Source organism: Lissotriton helveticus, chromosome 9, assembly GCF_964261635.1.
Source record: "Lissotriton helveticus chromosome 9, aLisHel1.1, whole genome shotgun sequence".
NCBI classification, from domain to species: domain Eukaryota; kingdom Metazoa; phylum Chordata; class Amphibia; order Caudata; family Salamandridae; genus Lissotriton; species Lissotriton helveticus.
This window is the reverse complement of record NC_136070.1, coordinates 26,672,404-26,681,530: the sequence shown is the minus strand read 5'-3', so window position 1 is coordinate 26,681,530 and position 9,127 is coordinate 26,672,404.

Genomic DNA, 9,127 nt, shown 5'->3' with positions numbered 1-9,127 from the left:
AATACACATATGAGTAAATGTACATGTATATATTTACATTCTTGAATAGGCCCCTATATATTGTCTCATTTTGTACAAACTATGGACTCTCGTTGCTCAGCAGACCTTCCATGCCTCAAGCCACGAGCTCTTCTGCCCCTCGGAATGCAGTCTGGGTCCATCAGTAAGTATTCTCACCGGAAGCTGCGTCACGACAGAGAGACAGCAAAGACACACGCCTTCACGTGGGTGCACAATATAAATGCACACTATTAAAGTTAGTGGTGGGTTCACCTTTGCATGTGCGCTCACTCTGAACAATCTCCTCCGCCTCTGGTTTGAGGCCCTGTGGAACACAGTATTTTGTGTTTTTATTCCATACTTGGGCCTGTGTAGTATTGTCGTTTTGTTTACATCCTTATATTGTTTACTCTATTGGCATCATTATTAGATTTGTTCTGATTCTTAGGAATTAAGAATGAGAACAATTTGTATGTTCCTAAGTACTTATTGTTGCATGCTAGAATGTTGGGCATTCCTTCACTGCTTCTCGGTCTGGTTGGTACTCGTAGTGGGGTTGCCGAATAAAGAAGATGATTACTTTTACAACTGTTTCCAGTGTCTTTACTTCAGAAAATTGGCGACGAGGATGGGATTTTACTAAAGCGTGCATGTGCAAAGGTAAGAAGATGGGTAAAGGTAAAATGTAATGCATAAAAGAAAGTGATGAAGAACAATCATCCTCTGATGTTAGTGATGATGACTCTACTTCTGATAGAAGTGGAAAGAAAAAAATCCTAAATATCTCTAGCCAATCTAGTAGTAAACCTATTTGCTGTGTTTCCTTTGGTGAGGTTTCATTACAAGTCGCTGCCGATTCTGGTTCTCCATACACAATCATTGCAGAAAATATCTGTCCAGTCATTTCATTTACATTATTGGTGATCATTTGGGGCCAGATGTAGGTAAATCTATTTTACCGACACTTAAATACCGAATTTTACCGATTCGGTATTTAAGAGTCGGTAAAATAGATGTACCGAGATGTAGGTAAATCCAGATGTGGATTTACCGATTCTTTAAAAGTCGGTATTTACCGAATCGGTAAATACCGACCTGTAATGCTCCATTCATTCCTATGGGCTTTGAAGCCCATAGGAATGAATGGGGCATTACAGGTCGGTATTTACCGATCGGTAAATACAGATTTTTGGCAAGGGTGCAGGGGGTGTCACTTTGACACCCTCTAGCACCCCCAAAAAAGGTTCGGGGGCCATATGGCAGGCATACCTGCCCTAAGGGCAGGTCTGCCTGTCATATGGCACAGGTGTGCATGCACACATTTGCATGCTCACCTGAATCGGTATTTCACCATCAAATTGAATTTGATGGTAAAATACCGATTTCTTAGGCCTTGTGGGACTCATCAGAGTCCCACCTACATATCGATTTTACAGAATCTGTAATTTTACCGTTCTGTAAATTTACCGACCGGTATATTTACAGATTCTGTAAAATTACAGATCGGTAAATTACAGAACGGTAAAATTACCGATTCTGCCCCCTACATCTCAAATTCCTTTTACCGGTCGGTAACGGCCGAATTCGGCCGTTACCGACCGGTAAAACCCTACCTACATCTGGCCCTTGGAGCCTTCTGACATTTCCCCTGAAGGTTATACTGGTGAAAAGATAGATGTTTTAGGTTTTAGAGAATTAATTTTCAGATTTAAGGGTAGACATGCCCTCTGCAAATTACATGTGGCTAAGGAGGGACCTTCTGTTTTAGGGTGGAAGGATCAGAAAAAACAACATTATTCTTGATCCAAATAGCCCCGAAAAAGTACTTGTATAATGTGATGGTGAGGACACTAAAAATTGGGTTCTCCATGACTTTCCTGATGTATTCAATGGCAGTGTTGGCAAGTTAAAAGGTTTTGCACACATGATCTGATTAAAACACGACGCTACACCTAAAATCCACAAAGCTCGCAACATCCCTTTCATTGTTAGAGATGAAGTTAAGGCTGAGTTACAAAAATTACTTGATGCACGTATTACTGAACCCAATGAAGCCTCTGAGTGGATTTTACCTTTATTCATTGCCAGACGTGCCAACGGCAAAGTTCGTCTATGTGTTGATTTAAGAGGTTGGAATGATAATATTGCAGTAGACCAATTACCCTTACCCCGCATTGATGAAATGTTAATGTTAACTAGAGATGCTAAGTGGTTTTCCACCTTAGACCTTTCGTGTGCTTCCCATCAAGTAGTCCTGAACAGAAAATCCCAACATTTTACAGCGTTTTGTGCACAATTCGGCTGTTACCAATTTAAGCGCATGCCTTTCGGGCTTGCATCAGCAGCAGCCAACTTTCAGAGGCTCATGTTTGAACTCTTTGGTAACATAAAATAAGTCATTTGTTTCAAGATTATATATTAATTATGGGTAAATCTAAACAACATCATGATAAGGTATTAAGAAAGATTTTATCTATTTTGTCTAAGAAAGGTTTAACTGCAGAAATAAGTAAGTGTATGTTTGCAGAAAAAAAAGTAACTTACTTAGGACATGAAATTACTGATGAAGGCATTAAACCAAAACAAAAATTAGTTGAAGCCATCAAACATGCCCCTGCACCCTCCAACAAAGATGAATTACGTTCATTTTTAGGGTTAGCTGAGTTCTACTCAAAGTTTGTAGAATTTTTTTCTGAGCGTACGCATGAAATGCGAATTTTGCAAAAAAATAAAAGCAAATTTGAATGGACAACAGATTGTCAAAACTCCTTAATTGATATTAAACGTGCCATCAATAAAGCCCCTAAATTACAAGCCTTTAATCCTTCTGCTCCTACTTTTGTTACCACAGATGCTAGTGGGAAGGGTCTTAGGCAGTGTTCTGACTCAAAAATAGGGGTTCAGACATTGTCATTGCATTTGCCTCCAGGACTCTATCGCCCACTGAACAGAAGTATTCTGTGATAGAGAGAAACTTTAGCCTTTGTCTGAGCCTTAGAGCATTTTCGTAAATTTCTGTGGGGAAGGAGATTTACGGTTCGCACAGACCATAAACCTTTGACAAAATTGCTCCCTTCAGATGGTTTAGCTAGGGCTTCAGCAAGAATTGCTAGGCTTTCCATGCGCCTTCAAAATTTCATGTATGATGTACAATATGTTCCAGGGAAACTTAATGATACAGCTGATTTTTAAGCAAGTTGTCTTTACCTCTCAGAGAAATTGATTTGAATCCTTAGAATGATATTTGTGTTGCAAGCATTTTCACAGCTAATGAAACAAAAGGGTTACACAGAATAGAATGGGAACAACCTGAAGAGGAAGATAATATTCTAAAGCTTATCATAATCAAACTCCAACATGGTTGGGGCACGGTTAAATCTGAACTTCTTGGTGAAATGAAAGCTTTTTGGGAGGTAAGAAACGAATTGGGCATTGATGGTATGTTTGTTGTCAGAGGATATAAAATCATTCTTCCGTCTACTTTAAGGAACAAAATTATTTCTCTCTGTCATGAAGGCCATAGTGGCATTACATGCACTAAGAAGAATATCAAATCGTTGTTTTGGTGGCCCAAAATTCATTTGGAAACTGAAAGGTTTGTGAGATCATGTAATGAATATGAGAGTGCTGACAAATCACAATAAACACTCAACCCTCCTTTAAGTTCCTTAGGGTGTCCTTCTCTTCCTTGGGATGAGTTAGCACTAGACATTATGGGTCCCATCAGTTGGAGTGATGGTTCAACCAGATTCATTCTTGTACTAGTAGATCTATTTTCGAAATGGTTTGAACTTAAAATAGTTGAAAAAGCAGATACTAAGAATGTCATTGACTTTTTGGGCAGTGTTGTTATTCAGGAGGATTTTCCCCAAAAAATCCTCACCTATAATGGTGTCCAATTTAAGTCATGTGAAATGAAGGATTTTATTGATGTTGTTGGTATTTTGCACAAATGTTCGGCACTCTATCATCCAAGGGGCAATGGTGCTGCGGAGAGGGGCAACAGAATTATCAAAGGTGTTCTTCAAATGGCCATCCATAGTAAAAAACATTTGGAGCATGAATTGATGACGATGCTATGGACATATAGAGTCACTAGTCATGCTTGTATTGGTGAGGCCCCTTTTGGAGTCATGAGAGGTTGTATTCCATATTCCAAGGTCAATCCCGGGTGGATGGACAGGAGCAAACAGGTAATGTTGAATGCACAAAATATTAAAAATTGCATTTTAAAATTACCCACATGACTACATTTTGTGTTGCCATGCTCTCGGCAACCTGGTGAAGAATTGCTTTCCACGTCCCTGTTGAAACTTGCACAACCCTCCCCGCTCCTTGTGGTCGAGCCGATTCTGAGAATCTGCCTGTGTGCCTCACCCTCCCCCAGTTGTGCCAGAGACTCAGCCATATCCTGTCCATTGTTGGTAACTCAGCCTGTCACAAGCAACTCCTGTGCCACGTGACCACACCAACTGATCGAGGAAGCACAATGCTGTGCCCCATGACCACACCAACTGATAGAGGAAGCACGAAGCTGTGCCCCATGACCACACCAATTGGACAAGGAAGCACGAGGCTGTGTACATTGTGCAATCAGAGACATACGTCCCCTGGCCACGATTGCGCCACATAAGACTGACAAAGAACTTGTCTGATGAGGAACTTGTCAAAATGAGGACATTTGTTTTGTGTAAATGGGCGTGGCTAGCGCTATAAATATGTGTGCGCTGCGGAGTAAAGCAGCAGTCTCCGTAGAATTGTCTTTGTACCATTCTGGGACCCTGTCCTTAGCTCGAGCTAATAAATAACTTACTTCCCTCCACGGCTGGTTGTCCTGGTCTCTTTGGTAATGTATGGATCAAGCAAGAAGAACCCGTAGATTCTAGGTGTCCCCTGCACCGCTGGCTTTGACTCTCCTAGTGGGGAGGGGTCTCCAAAAAGCCAGTTCTACAATTTGGCGTCTTCGGTGGTCGTCATCGAGCCTGGTGGTCGTGAGGAGTCCGTGATCGAATTCTAAGGGAGGCGCGCAACTATGTTGGCTGAAAAATGTCTTTGTGGGCCCGAGGTCTCCGATTGCGTGATTCCTCCCTCCAGTGGACTACCTGACTGCCTCCCCGACTGACACTCCAGTTCTGGTTCCTAGTTTTGGGAGATCGTGACCTTTGTGACACCTGCCGTGTGATGGAAGATTAATGGTCAGGTAAGAGTGGGAGTGACCCACTTCTTTGGTGAATTGTATTTTGTTTTTGGGTATTGTTCGACTTTTGCAAAAGCCGAAGCCTCTGGGTAAGTACAGTTGTATGCTGTAAACATTAGATTTTACCCTTTGATGTTTGGAACCAGGATACACACCTAGAGATGCCTGGATTTAGTAAGTTTCGGAAATGGTGTTGTTATTGTACACAGGACTCCGCATTGGAGGAATCTTGTCCGATTCCTCCTTTGGTATCCTCTAATCATGAAGTGTATGCTAAACATGGTGTTGGCCGGATTATGTTTTGCTCACTTTGGCATAAGTATACAAAGGGTAATGCTGAGTTACAATGGCCAATATATGGTAGTTTTGAACCTTCTGTACTAGATAATTTAGAGGAGAAGTTGTTTCAAAGAAAAGCTAGACCTGCGATGTTTGATTCCTTTCGGGTTTGGCGCAAGGAATCCAAACAGAAAGAAATCAAATTCAAAAAGAGTGAAGCTAAAGTAATGCGTATAAGTGTGATTCAGAAAGCCCAGGATCATGATAATCTGAGAATAGAAGAGGGTATAATAATACATGATAGATTACATCGAATGCAGGTAGATGGATGTTACATTACAAAGAAGGTTCCCGAAAAGGCCCGGGACAAGGAGGATGACCCTCTCATGTCCTCCACGTTGAGCACCCCTCCACCTTGTACTCCCGCCATGTATCCGGCCCTTGATCCTGCGCAATTGACTCCCGCTACTGCTCCAGTTGTTGGCCCTGCCCATGCACTGGTTTGTACGATTCCTCAGCCACTTGTTCCCAACGGCCCGACTGTTCACGCTCGGGATATATGGATGACAATGGATCAGTGGATGCGCATCCTACAGATTTATATTTTTTGTGAAATGTGTGACATACTGATCCAAATGTGGGAAGATTTTTTAGAATCAGGTCCACCCCCAGGTGTGCCTGACCTTCGCCATAAGGTTAAAAAAGGGGACATACAGGGCCCAGCACTATTATGGGATCTGATCACGCTAGTAGCCTACTGAGGCTCTTTATCTGGTGTTACGTTAAATAAGGGTTTTCCAATTAGGGAAGTACAGCCTGTTTGGAGGGACCGCATTGTTGGCATAGATGGCCAGCCTGACATACCGACAGGTTTTAGACAGATGTGGGTTCATTTCCCTTGGAAAAGGTCTGAAGCCAATTGCCTGACCCGCGTAAAAATCCAGCAGGCTATTACAAGGAATTAACTCAGACACTCCAATCTTGCATGATGACTTTAGCAGCTATAGATATGTCTAAAATACGCCATAATGATCAGGTAGAATTTGGCCATGCGTGGAAAGAATTTGAGGAAGCTGACAGAGCTCGAACTGGCGGTGAGAAACCTGATCCCATGATCTTAGCCCTTCCGGTCCAGATACTTACCGCCATGAAAAAGATGTTGACACCGCACCGTATTAATTGGGACAGATTAGCTGCTTGCAGGCAAAAGAAAGATGAAAGTGTCTCTGACTTTTTCACACGATTCGAAAGCACATTCACCGACTATAGTGGACAGGACATGACTTCAGAAGGGGAACAGCGACTGTTTGTGGATAAATTTGTGTCCAATCTGTTACCAGAGCTTGGGACGAAGCTTAAAATGTCAGAAAGTGCATGACCCTTCTCCACCCCGTCTGGCATTTTGACAATGACCCAGTACTATGAGTATAGGGAGAATGAAGAGCGATATAGAACAGATAAAAAGACTAAAGACTTAAAGACAAAGGTCTTACTCCAACAAGCATACCCAACTCCGACCCAAAACAGAGGTGCCCCTAAGTTTCAACGAATAGCTCAGAGACCTGCCCCTGTGACTCCTCGCCCGCCGCTGGGGCCCAACCAGTGTGCTTATTGTCGCCAGGAGCGTCATTGGCGCGATGAGTGTCCCTTGTTGGCTCAGAACAACTCTGTCCCTGCTGGCCGCTTCACAGGCCAACGTCCCCAGAGAGGACGAGGGCGAGGCGGGCCTAGAATGCAGTTACAGGACAGGCGCCCCCTCATGTAAGAGAATAGGTTTGATACCACTAATTATGAAGACCGCAATTATTTTACTGAGGATTATGAGCCTGAAGAAGGGACGGGGTTCCTGTCCCACTAGAATTGCCAAAGACAAGAGAAGGGACCCGTGCCTATTCCTGTTGACCAGAAGGGGCCGTATGTCCATGTTACAACACTGGGCTCTACGGAGAAATTTTTGGTCGACACTGGTGCAACCAAAAGTTCTATTGCTAGGTCTAAAGTCCCTGGGGCCCCCTTGTCTGGCGCAAATAACATTTCTGTGGGATTTTCTGGTACGTAAGGACCTAGTGTGACCAGGTCTAACTGGGAGCTCAAACTGGGTCCATTAAAGGTTTCAAGAATTGTGTAAACTTAATTTATAAACACTTGTCCCAATTCAACATCATATGACATACAAAAGTTCTGGTTCAAAATCAACGTTGTTTTTACTGTATCTGATACATCTTATTCATGTGGTTTCAACAAATACAATAATGGTGATTGAGTAAAATACGATTTGACTGATACATTGTTAAATCACATATGTATATTTCATTCCTTGCAACTATTACAAAAAGTCTTTAAATAAATGATAAACATCAAAACATATCCCAATGCATTTCGGGTCACTACTGGACCCTTCTTCAGGGGTGGTCCTTTATTCAAACGGTTTAAATCCTTGATATTCAATAGATGTTCTGTTTGTAAGCACTTCAAAGTAGTATTTCAAACACTGTAAAGATAGTAATCGCCATGATAATAATGTCAGTATTTGCATGTGAAAGTCTGCACGGTGTCAAAAGTAGTTAAAATAAGAAGATAAGTGAGTCATGAAGTTAACAGCAGCTAAACTGAAGTGTGTGAGGGAACTGATTAGGGGGATGAATTATAGTAATGCTGAGGTGCAACCTTATTTGAAACACCCTACTACCGTATGTGTGCCTGACACCAAACAACACGTGATAAAAGATACGTGCAACTCAAGTGCACCCAGTATCAAAAAATCTCAACTTACCCGCCCAACACACACAATTGTGGACGGTTTCAAGAGTTCAACGAGCTTATCCGGTTCTGTGGATTACATGAGTACTTATGTCAATTAAAAAACGTTATGAGAACAAAAACGTCTCCCTAACTCTATGTGGCTCACTGGCTTACCGAAAAACAAGTATCACGAGGATGAATCTCAAAGTTCCCGCAATCTGCGGTACAGCATAGACCGGTTGGCCAAAGACTCCCTGTAAGTAAAAGATGCGAGTGCGTCAGTCTCTCGCCCCGATTTTCCCGTGTGTTATTATCAAAGCGGCAAGCGCTTCCATCATGCCTACCTTCGGTGTCGTGGCGTCCTCTAACCCTCGACCTGGCGATTACTTCCGGAAACAACATCCGGTACAGCGTAACATGCTTAAGTAGTCATGCGCCCTGGCCTCAGCCTAACGTCCGGTTCACGGTGCGTGTGATCTTAAAGGGATATGTTTTTTTTTGATAGCACGAGTGCACATTCTGATTATGTATAGCACACTTTAGCCTCTCATTCCACAATTGTTTAGCATTTTCCTTCGGGTTAATTCGACATCACACCGAGCGCAGACCGTCATAACCATAACTAAACACCTCCTCATGGAATTCAGAGACATTGGCATCTCTTCACATTATTCACGGCTTTGGCCAGACTTTGAGACACCTTTTTAGCAAACCGTGGAGTTTATATCACGGAAGACCCCATGTCTTTTTGACAGGTGTTTGTCCCCAGTAGCACCTATCCCTTTAAGATCACACGCACCGTGAACCGGACGTTAGGCTGAGGCCAGGGCGCATGACTACTTAAGCATGTTACGCTGTACCGGATGTTGTTTCCGGAAGTAATCGCCAGGTCGAGGGTTAGAGGACGCC